The sequence below is a fragment of the Meriones unguiculatus genome, chromosome 8 (genome assembly GCF_030254825.1).
Source record: "Meriones unguiculatus strain TT.TT164.6M chromosome 8, Bangor_MerUng_6.1, whole genome shotgun sequence".
Taxonomy (NCBI): Eukaryota; Metazoa; Chordata; class Mammalia; order Rodentia; family Muridae; genus Meriones; species Meriones unguiculatus.
In genome coordinates this window covers 80,701,236-80,719,922 of record NC_083356.1, presented here as the reverse complement: position 1 = coordinate 80,719,922, position 18,687 = coordinate 80,701,236, and the positions used below count along the sequence as shown (strand labels likewise).

Below are 18,687 nucleotides of genomic sequence, written 5' to 3'. Positions count from 1 at the left end.
AGGGCCTCTGAAAGGCTCTACCCTGCAGGGGATCAAAGCAGATGCTGAGACTTGTAGCCAAAGTTTGGGCAGAGTGCAGGAAATTTTATGAAAAAAGGGAGAGATAGTAAGATCTAGAGAGGACAGGAGCTCCACAAGGAGAGAACAGAACCAAAAAATCTGGGCACAGGGGTCTTTTCTGAGACTAATACTCCAACCAAGGACCATTCATGAAGATAACCTAGAACCTGCACAGATGTAGCCCATGGCTGTTCAGTGTCCAAGTGGGTTCCAGAGGGACTGTCTCTGACATGAACTGTTTGCTCTTTGATCACACACACCCCTGATAGGGGATCAGCCTTACCAGACCACAGAGGAAGACAATGCAACCTCTCCTGATGAGACCTGATAGACTAGGATCAGAAGGAAGGGGAGGAAGACCTCCCCTGTCAGTGGACTTGGGGAGGGGTATGGGTGGAGAAGGGGGAGGTATGGTGGGAAGGAGCTACAGGTGGGATACAAAGTGAATAAACTGTAATTAATAAAAATAAAAATAGATATTCTCTGCAAAAAAAAAAGATTTACAAAATCTCTTTAAAAGTCAAAATTCTCAGTTTCACGAGGTTCCATTTATTGACTGTTGCTCTTACAGCCTGTGCTATTGGTGTTCTGTTCAGAAAGTTGTCTCCTGTGCCAATAAGTTCAAGCTCTTCCTCACTTTTTCTTCTAACAGATTTAGTGTGTCTGGTTTTATGTTGAGATCTTTGATCCACTTAGACTTTAGTTTTGTGCAGGGTGATAAATATGGATCTATTTGCTTTTTTTTCTGCATGGAGACATCCAGTTAGACCAGCACCATTTGTTGAAGATGCTGTCTTTTTTTCCATTGTATGGTTTTGGCTTCTTTTTCAAAAATCAAGTATCTGTAGATGTGTAAGTTTATTTCTGGGTCTTCTATTCGATTCCATTGATCCACCTTTCTGTTTCTATGTTTAAATTTAAAAGTCTTTCTAAAATATCTAAATTTTCACAACTGTGGGGTCCTGTAAAAAGCAAAAATAAGTGAAATACTTTATTATTCCAAGATTGAAGAACCAGGGTACAACTACAGTCTGAACCAAGCAAAACCAAACTCTTAAAGTGAAAATTACTCATTGTTCATATCTGTCATTAACTCATGATCTTCTGGACCCCAAATGATTTGAAAAGTAGCACTTCTCTGGATCTGCCATTTATAGACAAAGTCCATCTAGTCAACACAGTCCTGCTCCAATACACACCTCCTGCTGTTCGCAATGGTCAACCCATGGTACTGGTTTCTCCAAAATGCTAGAGTCTCTGCATAGTGGCTGCAATTATATCAATAGCCCCTCCTTAGCTATCTTTAGAGACAATGACTCTGCTTATCTTAGTTAGTTTCCAATTATAGGTACAACAGATAAATGACCAAGTAAGCTTACGGAAGAAAGTATTTAATTTGAGGAACCAAGGTGGCAGAAATTAAAGTCCGAGGTCATCATGGCAAGGATGATGGCAGCATGCAGGCAAGCAGGGTACTAGAGAAGTAGCAAACTTCTTACATCTTGATCCACAAGATGGAGACTCTCTAAATGGGAATAGCTTGCACTTTTGAAACTTCAAAGCCCACAGTGACACACCTCCTCCACATTCCCTAATTCTTCACAAACAACTCCACAAGCAGGGAAAAATAATAATAAAAAAAATGTGAGTCTATGGTATCCATTCCCATTCAAACCAACACACTTCAGCATGGTGCCAAATGCCAACTTCCTTCCATGGGCACGTCAGTCCTGGGGTTTCAACTGCATATGAGACTATACCTTCAGCTCTAGCCTTCAGACTTCTCTTCTGGGACTTTAACTCTGCCTCACAGTTCCATGCCTCAGTTGTTCTCCATAACTGTCTCGTGCCTTCAAAAATGAGTATGCAATGGGTGACTTATATACTACCAAGTTCAGCAGCCAATGAAGATACAACCTTGGCCATCTATGGACCACAATCTTTATATGATGACCCTGAGAAAACACTTCTCAGTTGATGTCTTCTGCAAGGTGCTGGTTTCTGTTTAATCACATATGATTTGCCCGTCTCACCTGACCAGTATCCATTGTCTAAGAAAAGCAACATTTTTACCAAGTGTACAACTACAACTCATCAGACACCACAGATTCTTTTTTTTAATTACACGAACAGTTCATAGAATCCTTTAAGAATTCTTTTTTTTTTTTTTTTTTTCAGGTGCACATTTCTTTTTTTTTTTTTTTTTTTTTTTTCAATGCAGTTTATTCAGGAACATTGAACAATCCTCGGACCCCGGGGAAAGCCAGCCCACAGCTTAAATAGCCTCTGGGTAGCCAACCCAGGCGTGCCACGGGGGCAATGCAGATAGGTCCACATACACGGAAGCAAGCCAGATCCTCGGCCTTAGCCAAATGTGGAGTTGTTCCTGACAGAGAGCACTCACCATCGGGAAGGTGGAGGGCGGAAACCAGCTCCATCTTTAAGGCATAGCATTCTGCAGCTCTCTACAGTTCCCCCTTTTTGTTTTAGACGCATCAGGCAAGAGTAGAGGTCTGATCTCTGATATTAGAAATAAATTGGGACTTTGTACAGATGTTCATTTAGGTGTCATCCACCCAAAGAGCATCGGACCCGTCCGATACCTTTTTCTCAGAGCCGGGACCTGGGGCATCAACCCGCATGCAATCAGACATGCTCTTCTCTGGGTCCAAAGCGGCTGACCCTGAGTGCAGTGCTTAGCCTCGCATCCTGAGCGTATCATTTTAGCTTTTTATGGTATCCAACCATGCTTGGGGAGAATGTCTTGCTTCAATGGCTGTAAAGGCCTGAATGATCATGGCTGCATCACACTGTTGTGAGACTCTAATCTTGCATATATACCACAGGCAAACCAAGGAGACCAACACCAGAAGGCCTGCTAACACTCCCATGCCCGCCCATTCCTTCAGATGATTCATGGCTGCAGCAATCCATGTTGATAATCCTGTGGCTAGTCCTGCGTCCACTCCGGTAGAATTTACTGTGACAATGGCCACTCTCAGCTGCTCCATCGTAGTATCGAATTCTCCAGTCCAATTACCTAAAATATAGCTCGACAATTGTTTAGACAGATTTGCAGCGCAGGAAAAATTCTCATGTTGTATGCTAGTGACACAAAGTCCAGCATACTTTCATTGACAGCCAGGTTGAGCGATTTGCCATAGGGTATCAATTTGCTCCTGCAAGAGGTCAATCCTCTGATTGAACACCATCAAGCTTCCTTTTAGTTGAGCATTAATTCCTTTATGTACAACTAAGGCATGAGCTACATTGGCTAAATGATTATTCAGGGTCTGAGCAGTCTGCCCAGTATGACTCATGGCTAATGCCCTGGTGGTAGCTCCAACAGCCGTCAATGAGATGGTAGTAACAATGGTGGCTGTAGTTCCAAGATCCCTTTTCTGTCTGAAGAGAGTCATAGCGTGAGGGGCATCAATGGGCATAGGCACCCAGTGAGGCATGCGAGTAACCAGGGCATACCTAACTTTACTAGCATTGGGGTTTAAAAAAAAGCGAGTATCATTACCACAATTACTTGGCTCTATCTGGCTAATAATGAATAAAAATGGGGGATATAGACAAACAGGTGTGGGCTTATAGGAAATATTATGAGAAGCCTTAACCCCTCGTTGGAACATCCTGTGTCAGTTCTAGAACTAGCAGTGGTGGTGTCCGAGGTCTGAGTAGGTTCAGGAGACCATTGCCCCCAGGGGCGAGACGTGCTCCATGCCAATTGACTAACTCCATGTTTTCCTCCAATTTTGAAAGTCATTTAAGGTTCTTAAATTATTTTTTCCCTTTTTTTCTTAAATTTTTCATCAATTACACTTTATTCATTCTTAATTTTACATGTGAAACCTCTCCAGCCAAGTCTGCATGATACACATTGTTTTCAACATTTTAACTTCTAAGTTTTCTGCAATAGATTTAAGCTTCCAATAAGCTCCAAGCATTTGATGGATATTCTAGCCAATGATTCAAGGTTCTTCACAATATCATAATATCCTATAACCATGTACCAATTTCTGTTTTAATTCAAGTTTTTATTGCTATGATGCAGCATCTTGCCTGAACTGTCTTCTTTCTTGCCATCAGAGAGGAAGAAGCCTCAGTTGAGGAAATGCCTCCATGAGATCCAGCTGTGAGGCATTTTTTCAACTAGTGATCAATGAGGGAGGGCCCAGCCCATACTGGGTGGTACCATTCCTAGGCTGATGGTCTTGGGTTCCATAAGAAACCAAGCAAAGAAAGGCAGTAAGCAGCACCCCTCCATAGCTTCTGCATCAGCCCCTACCTCCAGAAACTTGCCCCGAGTATCTGACCTGACTGTCTTCATTAACAGCAATACGGAGGTATAAGCTAAATAAACCTTTTTCTTCAAAACTTGCTTCTAAGTCATCATGTTTCATCACAACAATAGTAATCATAACTAAGACAAATTAATACCAGGAATGGGATATTTCTGCAACAGCTGGAACCATTTTATTTTTTGAAGGACATGAAAAAAATTAACGGTGGAAAAAAAAAGGGTTTATTTGGGTACACATCCTGGGTTACAGTCCATCACTGAAGGAAGGTAGATCAAGAACACAAGCAGAGTAGTAACTAGAAGCTAGGAATTATAGCATAAACCATGGAAGAGTGCCATTTACTGGTTTTCTATGCCTTCTTTCTTATAGTGTCTAGGACTACAAACCCAGGATGGCACCTTATATGAAATGCTAAAGCATTTCACATTAATAAATCATCATGAAAATGTACCACAGCCCAGTCTGTTGGAAGCATTTTCTAAACTGGGGTTTCCTCTTTCAAAATGCCTCTAGCTTGTTCCAAGTTGACATAAAACTAGCCACCATTGTGCAGATACTGAGACTCATAAACAAACTTTGGGCAGAGTGCAGGGAATCTTAGGAAAGAAAGGGGAGATGGTAAGAGAGGATAGGAGCTCCACAAGGATAGTAACAGAACCAAAATATCTGGGCACAAGGGTCTTTTCTGAGACTGATACTCCAACCAAGGACCATTCATGGAGATAACCTAGAACCCCTGCTCAAATGTAGCCCATGACAGCTCAGTATCCAAGTGGGTACCCTAGTAAGGGGAACGGGGACTGTCTCTGATACGAACTCAGTGGCTAGCTCATTGACCACCTCACCCTGGTGGGAGATCAGCCTTGCCAGGCCAAAGCGGAAGACAATGCAGCCAGTTCTAATGAGAGTGGATAAGCTAGGGTCAGATGGAAGGGGAAGAGGACCTCCCCTATCTGTGGACTTGAAGAGGGGCATAGGAGGAAATGAGGGAGGGAAGGTGGAATTGGGAGGGGAGAGGGGAGAGGGATACAGCTGGGATACAAAGTGAATAAACTGTAATTAATATAAAAAATAAAAATTTAATTAAAAAAACTAGCCAACATATCTGTATAGGCTCAAATGTTTAAATATTTGTCCTAAGAATTTGTTTGAGGCTAAATTCAAAAGTAATAGTTAAAGTAATAGTTAATTCTTTGGCAAAGAAGGTTGCAAGACAAGATAATACCAATACTGTGATGTGGTCCTAAGTAATTACTCTTAGGCAAGTCTACAAGATGAAGTTTGGACTCCACTGGTAAAATGGAAATGGTACACTCAGGACATGACCCAGCCCAACTAACTTCAAACTTGTGAAAGAAAAAGTTCTATGAAAATCTTTGCTCCTAAATATGTAAAAACAAACAAAAGTTTCTGCAACTGTCGTTCAACATGATTGAGTTACATACATTTCAAAATGGTTGAAATTACATCTCATGTGAACAGCAGATTTTGGCAGTATCATCAATGTGGCTCAGGCTCTAGAATAATGAATGTTATACCACTAAATGGGTTGAAGAATCTTCCACCAAAACTAAGAAGAGCCAATTAGGCTAACCCAAGAATAAATGATAGTCATGAAGGCCTTGAGAGGCCAAGAAGTCTAGAGAGTCTATTTCTTGAAGCTGTGAAAATAAAGCCTGAATTGTGACAGTAAATTTATGCATATATAATTGATGATAACTGTATTTTTGGAAGTCTTCCCCAAAATAGTATACTCACATGTATCCTCAATATCTCCCATTTGCTCAAAACACAAACCGTATAAGCCACTTCTTGGGTTACAAAGGCACTTTAATGAGTGTGCCTTTTGAAATCAGTAATTAGACTTTATCCAAATGTCTTCAGAACAAGGATATAAATATGCCACATCTAATTTGTTCACATATTTAAAACAATTTCCCATTGTTTTAAAGTTGTCTCTTGCTGGAAAGCCATAGGGGGAAATCTGTTAGAATTATTCCTACTTGTAGCATTCACTCTGTATTGCATAATCATCATGATATTTATTTTATTGGATAAATGTTTAAAATTATCAATAAAATTTGGCCTATCCTTCAACATTTTCACTGTGCTTGTTATAAGCAGTTTTTTTTAAAATATTGGTTGAGCAAAAAAATACACTATAAAAATCAAATTTATTGTCAAATTTAATTAATGCTTCTGACCATGGCAAAAAACAATCTCATTATTCCTACAAAATCTTAGATCAGTTGTCTCCTTTAAAAATTAGTTGTCTTCTTTAAAAATAGTGGAGACATTGCCCAAATGAGAAAAGCAAGAGTGACTATACTGAATGTATATCTGTTGTAGACTAGGAATCCAAATCAAGCTAAATCCACAGTGAATAAAGACAATCTTTAATAAAAGTCTCATTTTAAAAATAGCATAGATTTTTTGCTTCTGAGACAACTCACTCAGGATGATCCTTTCCAGATCCCACCATTTACCTGCAAATTTCATGATTTCCTTATTTTTCATTGCTGAGTAATATTCCATTGTGTAGATGTACCACAATTTCTGCATCCATTCTTCAGTTGAGGGGCATCTGGGTTGTTTCCAGCTTCTGGCTATTACAACTAAAGCTGCTACAAACATGGTTGAGCAAATGTCCTTTTTGTGTACTTGAGCTTCTTTTGGATATATGCCCAGTAGTGGTATGGCTGGATCTTGAGGAAGCGCTATTCCTAGTTGTCTGAGAAAGCGCCAGATTGATTTCCAGAGTGGTTGTACAAGTTTACATTCCCACCAGCAGTGGAGAAGGGTTCCCCTTTCTCCACAACCTCTCCAGCATGTGTTGTCACTTGAGTTTTTGATCTTGGCCATTCTCATGGGTGTAAGGTGAAATCTCAGGGTTGTTTTGATTTGCATTTCCCTAATGGCTAATGAGGTTGAGCGTTTCTTTAAGTGCTTCTCTGCCATTCGGTATTCCTCTACAGAGAATTCTCTGTTTAGCTCTGTTCCCCATTTTTTAAGTGGATTACTTGGTTTGCAGCCATGATCATTCAGGCCTTTACAGCCATTGAAGCAGGACACTCTCCCCAAGCATGGTTGGATACCACAAAAAGCTAAAATGATACGCTCAGGATGCGAGGCTAAGCACTGCACTCAGGGTCAGCCGCTTTGGACCCAGAGAAGAGCATGTCTGATTGCATGCGGGTTGATGCCCCAGGTCCCGCCTCTGAGAAAAAGGTATCGGACGGGTCTGATGCTCTTTGGGTGGATGACACCTAAATGAACATCTGTACAAAGTCCCAATTTATTTCTAATATCAGAGATCAGACCTCTACTCTTGCCTGATGCATCTAAAACAAAAAGGGGGAACTGTAGAGAGCTGCGGAATGCCGCGCCTTAAAGATGGAGCTGGTTTCCGCCTTCCACCTTCCCGATGGTGAGTGCTCTCTGTCACGAACAACTCCACATTTGGCTAAGGCCGAGGATCTGGCTTGCTTCCGTGTGTGTGGACCTATCTGCATTGCCCCCGTGGCACGCCTGGGTTGGCTACCCAGAGGCTATTTAAGCTGTGGGCTGGCTTTCCCCGGGGTCCGAGGATTGTTCAATGTTCCTGAATAAACTGCATTGAAAAAAAAAAAAATAGCATAGATTTGTAAATGCTTTTTCAAGAAATGGGGCAGTGGGGAAAAACTATTTTAAGGAAAAATATGTATTGCAATAATGGATTCAAGACAGTAGACTTATACAGGATGGTTTCAAAACTCAAAGCAGGGAAAGACCCTGTCCTCAGTGGGAGGGGGAGCGAAGGGCTGATAATGTTAATACAGATATAATCTGGGGTAGCTATGGAGATATTACAGCAATTCTTAAAGGAGAGGCCAGGGCTAATGACCTACAGATATCTTATAGAAATTTTCATTTATGGAATGTAATTAAGTGCTGTACTTTAAGGGTCCAACTGCATAGTTAAACAAATCTTCAATTTATTCCGTACTACAGTTGGTTACAATTAAATAAACACTGAATAAAACTTATCATCTGTCAAAGGTAGGCACATGTGCAGTATTGCAAAATGACTACATTAGAGTCTTATTTCCCTCTCTAACTATAAAATAAAACTAAAATTTGGTTATATACATAAAACCTATAGAATCCTGACTTCTCAAACATATAGTGTTGTGCATCTACCCCTGTCATAAATAAAATTTGGCACTTGAGAAACGGTCAATTCTTCAGGGAAGAAATCAAAATGATATTCTATTGTTACCTAATTTTCTGTTTTAATGTAACTGTAAGTTTACTTCCTCAAACTGGGATCAGATACAATGCCAAGACAGGCCAGATCAAGTTACTATCTGCAAATAAGATTATCAATCATTTAGACGGTATTTTAGTTAGAGCTTCTATTGCTGTGAAGAAACAGCATGACCATGGCAACTCTTTTTTTACTTTTTCATTATATTATTATTATTATTAATTACAATTTTTTCACTTTGTTTTCTACCTGTAGCTCCCTCCCTCATCTCCTCACAGTCCCATCCTCCATACCTCTTCTCCCCCTATGCCCCTCCCCTAGTCCACTGATAGGGGAGGACCTCCTCCCCTTCTATCTGACTCTAGGCTATCATCTCATCAGGGCTGGTTGCAGTGTCTTCCTTTGCAGCCTGGCAAGGCTGCACTCCCCAGGGGGAAGTGATTAAACTGCTGGCCACTAGGTTCATGACAGGGACAGAACCGGCTCCTCTTACTAGGGAACCCATTTAGAAACTGAGCAGTCTATGGGCTGCATCCGAGAAAGGGGTCCAGGTCCTCGCCATGCATGGTCTTTGGTCTCTGCAGGCCCCACTGGGCCCAGGTTTTTTGACTCTGTTGGACTATTTGTGGAGCTCCTGTCCCCTCTAAGTCTTATTATCTCCCCCTTCTTCCATAAGATTCCCTGCACTCTGCCCAGTGTTTGGTTATGTGTCTCAGCTTCTCCTTCGATACCCTGATGGGTAGGGTCTTCCAGAAGCCCTCTGTTGAAGGCTTCTGTCCTGTTCCTTGTCTTCTCCTACTTCCGCTGTCTATCCTGTTTGTCCTTCTGAATGGGGTTTCAGCCTCTTCCCTAGGGTACTCCTTGATGTTTAGCTTCTTTTTTTTTTCATTATTGGTTACTCATTCTTTTTAAATTGTTTTAATTACAGTTTATTCACTTTGTATGCCACCTGTAGCTCCCTCTCTCCTCCCTCCTAATCCCTTCTCCACCCATGCCCCTCCCCAAGTCCACTGATAGGGGAGGTCTTCTTTTCCTTCCTTCTGATCCTTCCTTCTGAGTCTATCAGGTCTCATCAGGAGTGGCTGCACTGTCTTTCTCTGTGACCTGGTAAGACTGCTCACCCCCCTCAGGGGAAGGTGATCAAAGAGCAGACCAATCAGTTCATGTCAGAGACAGACCCTGTTCCCATTACTATGGAACCCACTTGGACACTGAACTGCCATGGGCTACATCTGTGAAGGGGTTCTAGGTTATCTTCATGAGTGGTCCTTGGTTGGAGTATTAGTCTCAGAAAAGACCCCTGTGCCCAGATTTTTTGGTTCTGTTGCTCTCCTTGTGGAGCTCCTGTCCTCTCCAGGTCTTACTATCTCCCCCTTCTTTCATAAGATTACCTGCACTCTTCCCAAACTTTGGCCATAAATCTCAGCATCTGCTTTGATCTCCTGCAAGGTAGAGCCTTTCAGAGGCCCTCTGTGGTAGGCTCCTGTCCTGTTTCATGTTTTCTCCCTCTTCTGATGTCCATCCTCTTTGCCTTTCTGAATGGAGATTGAGCAACTTAGCCAGAGTCTTCCTTCTTGATTAGTTTCTTTAGGTGTTCAGATTTTAGTATGTTTATCTTACATTATATATCTAATATCCATTTATCCACTTATGAGTGAGTATATACCCTGTGTGTCTTTCTGCTTCTGGGATACCTCACTCAGAATGATCTTTTCCAGTTCCCACCATTTGCCTGCAAATTTCATGGTTTCCTTGTTTTTCATTGCTGAATAGTATTCCATTGTGTAGATGTACCACAATTTCTGTATCCATTTCTCCGTTGAGGGACATCTGAGTTGTTTCCAGGTTCTGGCTATTACAAATAAAGCTGCTACAAACATGGTTGAGCAAATGTTCTTGTTGTATACTTGAGCATCTTTTGGATATATGCCTAGGAATGGTATAACAGATCTTAAGGTAGCACTATTCCTAATTGAGAAAGCCCCAGACTGATTTCCAAAGTGGTTATACAAGTTGACATTCCCACCAGCATTGGAGAAAGGTTCCCCTTTCTCCACAACCTCTCCAGCATGTGTTGTCACTTGAGTTTTTTATCTTGGCCATTCTGATGGGTGTAAGGTGAAATCTCAGGGTCGTTTTGATTTGCATTTCCCTAATGGCTAATGAGGTTGAGCATTTCTTTAAATGTTTCTCTGCCTTTCTATATTCCTCTGTTGAGAATTCTCAGTGCCCCATTTTTTAATTGGATGACTTGGTTTGTTGGTGTTTAACTTCTTGAGTTCTTTATATATTCAGGATATTAGTCCTCTGTCAAATATAGGGTTGGTGAGAATCTTTTTCCACTCTGTAGGCTGTCATTTTGTTCTGTTTTCAATGTCCTTTGCTTTACAGAAGCTTTTCGGTTTTATGAGGTCCCATTTAATGACTGTTGATCTTAGAGCCTGTGCTCTTAGTGTTCTGTTCAGAAACTTGTCTTCTGTGCCAATAAATTCAAGGCTGTTCCCTACTTTTTCTTCTAACAGATTTAATGTGTCTGGCTTTATCTTGAGGTCTTTGATCCACTTGGACTTTACTGTTGTGCAGGATGAAAAATATGTATCTATTTGCATTTTTCTACAAGTAGACATCCAGTTAGCCTAGCACCATTTATTGAAGATTCTTTTTTCCATTGTGTGGTTTTGGCTTCTTTAGCAAAAACAAAGTATCTGTAGCTGTGTGGGTTTATTTCTCTGTCTTGATTCAATTCCATTAATCCACCAGTCTCTTTCTATGCCAGTACCATGCAGTTTTTATTTCTGTTGCTCTATAATACAGCTTGAGATCAGGAATGGAGATGCCTCCAGAAGATCTTTTATTATATGGGATTGTCTCAATTATTCTGGTTTTTTTGTTTTCCCATATAAAATTGAGAATTGTTCTTTCAAGGCTTAGTATTAGGGTTAGAACTGTGTTGATATTTTGATGGGAATTGCATTAAATCTGTAGATTGCTTTTGTAGAATGGTCATTTTCACTATGTGAATCCTATCCAATCCATGAGCATTTCCCTAATTTTTTTTCAGACGGTTTATCTTTTGTATAAAGGAGGCCTTCTGATTTTTTTAGTTAATATTGTATCCAGCCACTTTGCTGAACGTGTTTATCAGCTGATGGAATTCTTTGGTGGAATTTTTGGGGTCACTTGATGTATAGTGATACTTTGACTTCTTCCTTTCTCATTTATATTCCCTTGATCTCCTTTAGTTGTCTAACTTCTCTGGCAAGGACTTCAAGAACTATGTTAAAGATCCAAAGAGAGAATGGGCAGCCTTGCAATGTCCCTGATTTCCGTGGAATTGATTCAAGTTTCTCTCCATTTAGTTTGATGTTGGCTATACACTTGCTTTTATTATATTTAGGTATGTGCCTTGTATCCCTGGTCTCTCCAAAGATTTAAACATGAACGGGTGTTAGATTTTGTCAAATGCTTTTTTAGCTTCTAAGGGGATGATCATATGGTTTTTCTCCTTCAGTTTGTTTATATGGTGGATTACATTGATGGATTTCCGTATATTGAACCACCCCTGCATGCATGGGATGAAGCCTATTTGGTTGTGGTAGATGATATTTTTGATGTGTTCTTGGATTCAGTTTGTGAAAATTTTATTGAGTATTTTTGTGTCAATGTTCATAAAGAAACTAATCTGAAATTCTCTTTGCTTGTTGGGTCTCTGTGCAGTTTGGGTATGAGGTTGGTAATGTTCCTTCTGTGTCTATTTTGTGGAATAGTTTAAAGAATATTTATATTAGCTCCTTTTTGAAGGTCTGGTAGAATTCTGCACTGAAACTGTCTGGCCCAGGGATGATGTTGTTGTTGTTAGGGAATATAGGACTATGTAATTTATTTACCTGATATTGATTCAGCTTTGGTAAATGCAGTCTATGAAAAAAAATGTCTATTTCAGTTAGATTTTCAAATTTTGTTGATATAGGCTTTGGAAGGAAGATCTAATGATTCTTTGGATTCATAAATTTCTGTCTTTATGCTCCCCTTTTCATTTCTGATTTTCTTGATTTTAATAGTGTTTCTCTGCCTTCTAATTAGTTTGGCTAAGGTTTTGTCTGTCCTTTTGGTTTTCTCAAAGAACCAGCTCTAGGTTTCATTGATTTTGAATTATTTTATTTGTTTCTAGTTTATTTATTTCAGCCCTGAGTTGGACTATTGCCAGCCATCTACTCCTCTTGGGTGTGTTTATTCTTTTTTTTTTCCTAGCACTTTCAGGTATGCTGTTAAATTACTTGTATGAGATGTCATTAAATTCTTTATGAAGGCACTTATTGATATGAGCTTTCCTCTTCTCACTACTTTCATTGTGTCCCATAAGTTTGGGCAAGTTGTGCCTTCATTTTCATTGAATTCTAGGAAGTCTTTAATTTTTCTTCCCTAACATAGCTGTTGTTGCGTACAGAGTTGTTCAGTTTCCATGTGTGAATAGGCTTTTTGCTACTTCTGTTGTTCTTGAGGTAGTTTTAGACCATGGTTTTCTTATATAATACAAGGGATTATGTCAAACTTCTTATATCTGTTGAGGCTTGCTTTGTGTCTAACTGTATGGTCAATTTTGGAGAAGGTTCTGTAAGGTGCTGAGAAGAAGGTATACTCTTTTGTGTCTTGGTGAAAAGTTCTGTAGACATCTATTAGGTCCATATGATTTAGCACCTCTGTAAGTGCCATTATTTCTCTATTTAACTTCTGTCTCAATGATCTGTCCCTTGATGAGAGTCGGGTGTTGAAGTATCCCACTATTAATGTGTTGGGAATCGATCTGTGATTTAAGCTTGAATAAAGTTTCTTTTACAAATGCAGGATCCCCAGATGAAAGGGGAGGAGGTTCTCCCCAATCAGTGGACTTGGAAAGGGGCAGGGAGGAGATGAGGGAGGGAGGGAGGGTTTGGGAGGGAATGAGGGAACAGGATACAGCTGGGATACAGTTAATAAAATGTAACTAGTAATAATAATAATTTAAAAAGTGCAGGATCTCTTGTTCATAGATATTCAGCATTGTGATGTCTTGGTAGATTTTTCCTTTGATGAGAATGAAGTATCCCTCTCCATCTCTTTTGGTTAATTTTGGCTGAAAGTCTATTTTATTAGCTATGAGGATGGCTACTCCAGCTTGTGTCTTGTGTCCGTTTGCTTGGAAAACTTTTTTCTAGCCATTTACTCTGAGCGAGTGTTTATCTTTGTTGCAGAGGTCTTGAATGCAGCAGAATGTTGGATCCTATACCATTGGTTTCTATAACCATTCTGTTAGTCTGTGTCTTTTTATTGGAGAGTTGAGACCATTGATGTTAATTGATATTAGTGACCAATGATTGTTACTTCCTTTTATGATTTTGTGTTTGTGTGCTTGTTTTCTTTTGCTTTTTTTGATGTGATGGTGTCTTTATCCTGTGTTTTCTTAGATGTTGTTTTTCTCATTAGGATGGATTTATTAGCATGACTTATAGGCTCCAGTCTAATTCATCCAACAATGGGTAGCTACGGACAAAAACTTCAAAAATCCAATAGTTTCTCACTCCATAAGGCTGGATACTTCCCTGGTCTTCAGTATATTCTGGAATCCCAAAGCCAGTAAAGGAATAGATGTACTAGCAAGGCAAGGGAAAGCAGACAACAAGCAAAAAGCTTCTTTATTCCATATCATTATGTAGGTTTCCAGCAGAAGGTGAAGCCCATATTAAAGTTGTGTATTCCCACCTCAAGATCTGAATCATAGGCATGAGTCTTCTTACCTTAAAGGTCTGGACTAGAAGTTGATTCATCCACTTCAAAACAATCGAAAATAATCTCTCACAGGTGTGCCCTCCAATTCTGGATTATAGTTCATTCCAGATGTGGTCAAATTGACTCATGCCTGGAGATTCAACCCCCATAATGCATCACTCATAATTCATGTACTCTAGGGATTTCATACCTATAATCCAGTATTTATGGTGCATGTAGTCTGGAAACGAAATGCCTCTAACTCCAGCACTCACGGTGAATGTACAATGGGACCTCAGGCTTGTATCTCAGTCTCATAGTTCATGTACGGTATCAGACCTACACTACTAACCCAGCACTCATCATTCATATACTGTGGGAGGCTCACACCTATAATTTAGCAATACATATATAGACCCATGGGGGGGTAATGGCTTTCCATTTGCAGGTCTCTCCTAGCCACCTCCTTTATATCCCCTTTATATTACATCTCCACCTGAAAAGAAGTCAGGGTCAGAGTCCAGAGTGCTAACCATTACACCATGGAACCAGCATTCCTCACTCAGAAAGGAAACAGGACAGGAGCCTACCACAGAGGGCCTCTGAAAGACTGTACTCAGCAGTGTGTCGAAGCAGATGCTGAGGCTCATAACCAAACTTTAGGCAAAGTGCAGGGTATCTTATGAAAGAAGGGGAAGATAGAAAGACCTGGAGGGGACAGGAGCTCCACAAGGAGAGCAACAGAACCAAAAAATCTGGGCACAAGGGTCTTTTCTGAGACTGATACTCCAACCGTGGACCATGCATGGAGATAACCTAGAACCCCTTCACAGATGTCGCCCCTGGCAGCTCAGTGTCCACAGGGACTGTCTCTGACATGAACTCAGTGCCAGGCTCTTTGACCACCTCCCCCTCAGGGGGGAGCAGCCTTACCAGGCCACAGAGGAAGACAATGTGGCCAGTCCTGATGAGACCTGACAGGCTAGGGTCAGATGGAAGGGGAGGAGGACCTTCCCTATCAGTAGACTTGGAGAGGGGCATGGGAGGAGATGAGGGAGGGAGGGTGGAATTGGGAGGGAATGAGAGAAGGGGCTACAGCTGGGATACAAAGTGAATAAACTGAAATTAATATAAAAAATAAAATTAAAAAAAAAGAGTCAGGGAGAAATGACTGCCTTCTGCTAATGTGGCCTGCGAGAGACCAGGGACACAGACTGCGCCACCCAGTTCAGACCCAGGGCCCTTAAGGCCCTTAAGGGATCAGGCCTCATTCAAATGGCGAGCACCAAAGACTCTCTCCAGCCCAACAGCAATTACTTGCCACAGGTGGCTTCACTAAGCCCCGCCCCTGCCTAGGTCGCAAAAGCTCTTCAGGGCCAACCACTCTGCGCCTCCTGAGGCTCCCTACCCTATAGAGGGGCTCCTCCAAACTAGTTAGGGAAGTCTGGAACTCTGCCTACAGGTTGGCATCGGTTTGATGACCCCAGTTCCCTGTTCAGCCCTTAAAGGACTGATGGAGTTGGTTACAGCAGTCGTTAGTGACTTCTTAAGGGGAAGGCTGGCCTTGAATTCTGCCCCAGCCCCGGAGGTTCCTGCACCCTCCAGGAGGCCAGGCTTTGCCTGTGCAGGCTTGAGGCTGGTTCAAGCTGTGGAGCCTAAAGCGGTTCATTTCCATAATTGCTGTTTGTGGTTACAGCACGTTCCAGACCACAGACCGAGCACAGAGATTAAACACAAGGACAACTAGGAGGTGCCATTGTAACGGGAGAGGAATAAAAAGTTCACTGAGATTTTTTTTTTCCCCTGGGGAAAGTTATTAATATTTCTCTCTGTGTCTTCTCTCTGCAACACAAAAATCCTAAGATTTCTGTAGGGATTGTGATCAGATATATCTATGGAAGCCCAGAGCTGGTCCTCTGTAAAGGCCATGATTATTTCTATCTATAAAGGAACTGGGCTTTGTTGGAAACTTCATCTGCATCGTAGTTATAGATGCTCTGTGACTTTCCTAAAACAAAGATGGCTCACCTATGTACTAATGTGTGATCAGGCACCATACTCTTAAGCTCACTGACTACCCTCAGAACTCAAAACAGACTAGAAACAGCAGGGCTACTGTACACTGGGAGACAGCAGACGAACCTAGCTTCAAACACAAGCCCCAGCACTAAATTCTACCACCTGTCAAGTCTGTTCCTCTCTCTGAACCCAGGGTACTACATCGAGAATGGGGATAGCAAAACCAGAAGACAGCTGTTGAGAGAATTTACTGGTGCAAGTGAAAGAAAAACTTGGATTTTGATTTTGAGACAAGATCTCACGTAGCCCTGGCTGGTCTCTAACTCACTGTGTAGCTAAAGATGGCCTTGAATTCCTTGGCCTTCTTTACCTCAAGTGCTGGGACTTACAGATAAGGACTATGATGCCCCATTCCAACTTATCTACTTGAAAACATAACCAGAATTCATGGACAAATTGGGAGACTGTAGCTCTCTTCACTACTTTGTCATCATACTCCCAACACCTGGAGTCCTTGTGACTTCCTGCAATTAGTAGAAAGCTTTCACTGACTGCTAAAGAGGAGTTCAGAGCTACGCATTCACTCTGCTTTCCTTCTGGAAAGAGAACCAAGGCCAGATAGGCTCTGCCATGTGCCCAACATGCATTTAGACAGCAGGTTCTGCCCATGAAGCTTTGTTGTGCCTTGAGTGTTTTGGCAAGGATTTCTTCAAGAGGCCATGCTGGAAGGGGTATATTAACAAGAAGAACTGGAGTATCAGATAGCTTACATTGTATGAACCAATCCTTTTAGACTAGAAATCACATTCATGAATTCTGGTAGAAATGTTTGAATTCTGTTTTTAAAATGATAGCCAAGGGGCTAAAGGGATGGCTCAAACAAAACCAACCAAACAAAACACACACCAAAAAAAAAAAAAAGAAAGAAAGAAAGAAAGAAAGAAAGAAAAATCCAAATCAATTTGATCATTTTGCATCTGTTTAAAATCCTACACTAATTGTCCTTTACATCAAAAGAAAAATAAATGGCTTTCACCAAGATGTCCATGAAGGCAAGGAAGGACGCCCCTGCCCCTCCCAAAGCTGAAGCCAAAGTGAAGGTCTTGAAAGCTAAGAAGACAGTGCTGAAAAGTGTCCACAGTCACAAAAAGAAGATCTGCAGGTCACCCACCTTCCGGTGGCCCAAGACCCTGCGGCTCCAGAGGCAGCCCATAAACCCTTAAAAGAGTACACCCAGGAGAAACAAGCTGAACCATTATGCCATCATCAAATTTCCCCTGCCCACCAAGTCAGCCATGAAGAAAATGGAGGACAACATCATGCTTGTGTTCATTGTGGATGTCAAGGCTAACAAGCACCAGATCAAACAGGCCAGGAAGCATTGATGTGGCCAAAGTTAATACCCTGATAAGGCCTGACAGAAAGGAAGTGTATGTTCAGTTGGCTTCTGATTTTGATGCTCTGGATGTTGCCAACAAGATTGTCCAGCTAACTGAGTCCACCTGGCTAATTCTAAATATGCACGTTTTCCACCATTAAAAAGAAAAAGAAACTGATGTTTTCCTTTTTCCCTCTGATCTCCAGCCACTATGGTATGGTTCTTCCTCAAAAGCTCTAGATATCCTAAGAATGCTTCATCAGATATCTTCCTTACAACTTCCCACCTTCCCAACTTTTTTTTCTTTTTTGAGGCAAGGTCTCCTGGTTGGTCTGCAACATTCTACTTAGACTTGGCTATCCTAGAACTCAGTTATCCACCTGCCTCAACAGTTCAGGGGTCAAATTTGGCCACTCTGGCCAACTGATTAACTCTTAATATTGTGTCAAACCATCCTCCTTATTATTGTGAGATGTTTTCCTTAACAGCTATCACTTTCTAATGTGCTATTGGCAATTTATTATATTTATTGTTTATCTCTAGCAGAGTTGAGGACAGAGTTTTTAAACATCATCATCATTATATTATTTTTTATTCTTTTATTATTTGCTTTGTCTGCAAGTTTACGTCTGCACTACACACATGCCCAGAAGAGGGCGTCTGATTCCCTGGAACTGGATTTAAGGATTTGGGAGCAGCCAATCTTTTCAGCCCCAAAGATAGAGATTTTTGTCTATTATGGTAACTGACACTTGTAGGTCTAACTGCCTACAAGTGTATCTATACTTCGTTGCTGTTCAATACGCAGTTGTCAAATGAACCAATGTTAAAGCAATATTAGGTGTCAAGAACTGTTCTTGGCACTGGGATACAACAAAAGCAAAGAAAAATTTAAAACCCACAACGCAAACAAACAAACAAACAAACAA

General features: G+C 41.1%; 1 pseudogene; it reads left to right on the top strand.

Moving 5' to 3' along the window:
* Positions 1–17,420: 17,420 nt before the first annotated feature.
* LOC110546512 (large ribosomal subunit protein uL23-like) lies at positions 17,421–17,919 on the top strand (annotated as a pseudogene).
* Positions 17,920–18,687: the final 768 nt, after the last annotated feature.